This window comes from Poecilia reticulata, linkage group LG19, assembly GCF_000633615.1.
Source record: "Poecilia reticulata strain Guanapo linkage group LG19, Guppy_female_1.0+MT, whole genome shotgun sequence".
Taxonomy (NCBI): Eukaryota; Metazoa; Chordata; class Actinopteri; order Cyprinodontiformes; family Poeciliidae; genus Poecilia; species Poecilia reticulata.
The window spans coordinates 27,149,071-27,152,418 of record NC_024349.1 but is presented as its reverse complement, the minus strand read 5'-3'; positions in this window follow the sequence as shown (position 1 = coordinate 27,152,418).

The window sequence follows — 3,348 nt, the reverse complement described above, 5'->3', positions numbered from 1 at the left end:
GCATGTCTTGGAGCTCCGCGTGCGAGTAAAGGTGGAGCCGATGGGTGACAACAGACACTAAGTCACGTTATTGCTGGGATTTTACGGCGCCACCTTAAATCCCTGAACTTCACATTTTAACGGACAAAAAGAGCAACGGGACTTGGATGTAACGAGTAACGCGACAGTTTTGTAGAAATGTAGTGAAGTAGAAAGTACAGATACTTACTGTAAAATGTAGTGGAGTAAAAGTAGAAAGTCCCCATTATTAAATCTACTTAAGTAAAGTACAGATACACGAAAATTGTACTTAAGTACGTCGTTACTTCCCACCACTGGTTATTCGCCTTCAGTATATTTTCGTGTTATGTATATGTTATCTACTACTGGCATGTATGGATACAGGTTAGGGTTAAAAGATGTTGCATGAAAGTCTTTGCAGGCTAATATACTAATATTAGCATGGGCTTATGGGTAGTGTTGTAGTACTCGAGACTGGTCTTGGTCTCAAGACCACTTTTTGATGGTGGTCCAAGACGGTCTCGTCTTGGACTCGGCTGCATTTGGTCTTGGTCTTGTGTTGGTCTCGGACAATATGTACAATACGTTTCATTTCCTGTGATAAATGCTGTCTCTTACTGCACTTTTAATAAGTCATGCAACTTGCTATGATTTTGAACGGGTGTGATGTGTGTGGTTACAGCGTGCACATCTGATGTTGCTCACAGTGGTCCTCAGTGTGCTCAGGGAGCTGTTGAGTATACCCAGACACATGAAAAATTAGAGGGATCATTGATGCTGTGCGCCTTATAGTGCGGAAAATACGGTAAGTTGTTAGTATGCTGCTGCTGCGGTCAAACAACAACTTCAATATGTAAGCTAAGCTCCACTGTTGGCCTCCATGTTTACTTCTGCAAACACTGAGCACTTCTTTTTATGGCAGTTGGGAGAACACTGACATTGCGCCCTCTGCGGCGCATGTGGGACACTGCAGAACACATACAGGTCGCATTTATTTGTTAGTGTCAACAATTTCACAAAAAAAATCGGAATTGGGTCATTCAAGCTGCAGTGTCAATGCCATTTTTGTATCTGGAACACATTAGATCTGAATTATCAAATTGGTATTATTTATTTTAACTCTGAAGTCTTCTGCTTCATCCATTTTAAATCCGAGAACGTCAACCTTTCTTTCCAGGAGTAAGCACTGATCCTTCAGGGCGGTATTCTGCCACTTTAAATCCGCCACCTCTTTATGACAGAACTTCAGATTTCTTTAGCCCTTCAATCTGAAGAGTATTATATTTGACAACTTCATCAGTTTGATCAGCTATCGATTATCTTTCTAGTTCCAGCCATAGTGTCCTCATCTTCATTGTATTTGGTTTTGTTTTATTCATTTCTTGCCTGTTTAGCTTGGCGTTTCTTCAGGGAAGAGGCACATTCTTCTCCGTCTTTAGATGGGCATGCATGTGAGTGAATCTCTTCAACAATCCTTTTGTCTTTATCAATTTTCATGTTTCCTTCAATCTGTGAAGTCTTCTTTGCTTTGTTTGTTGACGGTACTTTAAGCAAAGGATGTAGCTAGAGGCTAAGTCATGAGCTAGTCTTGCCATGTTTATAGCATGCAGCTCTAAAAATTAATTAAAAGTGCAGGCTTATCTGAAACAGTCATCTGTTTTATTCAGTTGATGAATCAGTTGTCCTCAAATATTTGGTGGAGATGATAAAATGTCTTTTAAATATAGATTTGCAGCCAAATCTGCTCAAGCATTTAAAGTTCAATGGCATCTTGCATGGTCACAAATATTTTTTTATATAAATGTTCTACCCCTTAACTGGAAAATTTCTACCTATTTTCTAATTTAAAACATCAGAATTGCGTTATAATTTCATAATGAGCATCTGTGGAGTCTATTTGCTGTTTTGTTTTCCGTAAAATCAGACAAATGTGCCAGGAGGCTGACATAATGGATCAACATTTACCTTCTTGTTTTCCATCACAAAACAAAAGAAGCATTGGAACACACATAGATTTTTCATTTTATCCTTGAGGAATGAGGAAAAGGATGTCCTGTGGTGTTTCCCAAGAGCTGCATAGCTGGAACCTCCCATTCCACAACAATAGGAAAGGGCTGGCCAGAGACTGTTCTTCACCTCACAAATCACTTCAGTATTCCTGTTTGAAAAAGAATTCAGTCCTTACCGGCACATGCTGAGGGCAGTAAATACCATCCAGTCTCAAAATCTTAATATGTCACTGTTTAAGAAAACCTTTTGATACAAGTGGAGCAATAGTCAAAACAGAGAAAGATAAATGGCGACATCTGGTGTACCCATAAAGGAAAAGCTATGCGTTTCTCTGGAAAGACACATCTACCGGCACAACTCAAGCACAGTTAAACCAAGAGTATTGATGCTCTAGATTAGTGGTTCTCAACGTGGGCGGTACCGCCCCTCAGGGGGCGTACAGAGGACGGCAGGGGGCGCTGGTGGACATTTTTATAAAAGGGGGTGTGGGATGCCTTTGGGGGGCGTTTGGTCGAAGGTAAACTTTACACCTTAAATGCACAACAATACCAGTTTAGACTTTGAGCAACTTGGTAAAACTGTATTCTGTAACATTAAAACATGTTACACAATACATGTAACATGCAACTGTATCGATGGCAGCTCTTCTTCTATTCCGTGTTTGTTAGCTTCTTGGCGCAGCTCCGTTCTCCTGCTACTGGTAGCTAAAATCACGATACCTTCACTGTGTATCCCTCTGAAAAATGAACCCATTTAAATCAATAAATCCCTCCATGGGTGATACCGCGATAGAGAGCGTTCATTTTATAGCATTAACACGGTGCTGTAAGTGGTCCGGTATGAAACGGGTTTGATGGAACAACACAGCACTTTTAAATTTCAATAATCAGAATGCAGAAATTGTTTCCATTGTTTTAAAATGTTTGTCAGTCTGCCTTTTCCCCATCGATACGCTTCCCGACTGCCTTAGTGGCTTAAAAAAAAAAAAAGATGCGCACATTGCGCAAAACTCTGAAACAAGAGAAGCAGGACATAAAACGGAGCGACGAACTAGATGTGAATTATGGCATAAAAACAGAGAATCCGACGCTGAACAATAAAAAATCAACACATGATGTGAAACATGATGATTAGGTGGCGCAGCAGGTGATGAGTGAAGATTACTGATGGTCAATAAACTATAAAATAAATGTAGCAACAGAAAAGAAACTAAAGTGGACATAGCAATAAACCAAGAGAGGATGATACTAATCAAATAAAACTAAATGGAAATGAATGAAGAACAAAATGCAAGAATAAACTAAGAAACTAAAGTAAATACAGAGGAATAAACTGGTA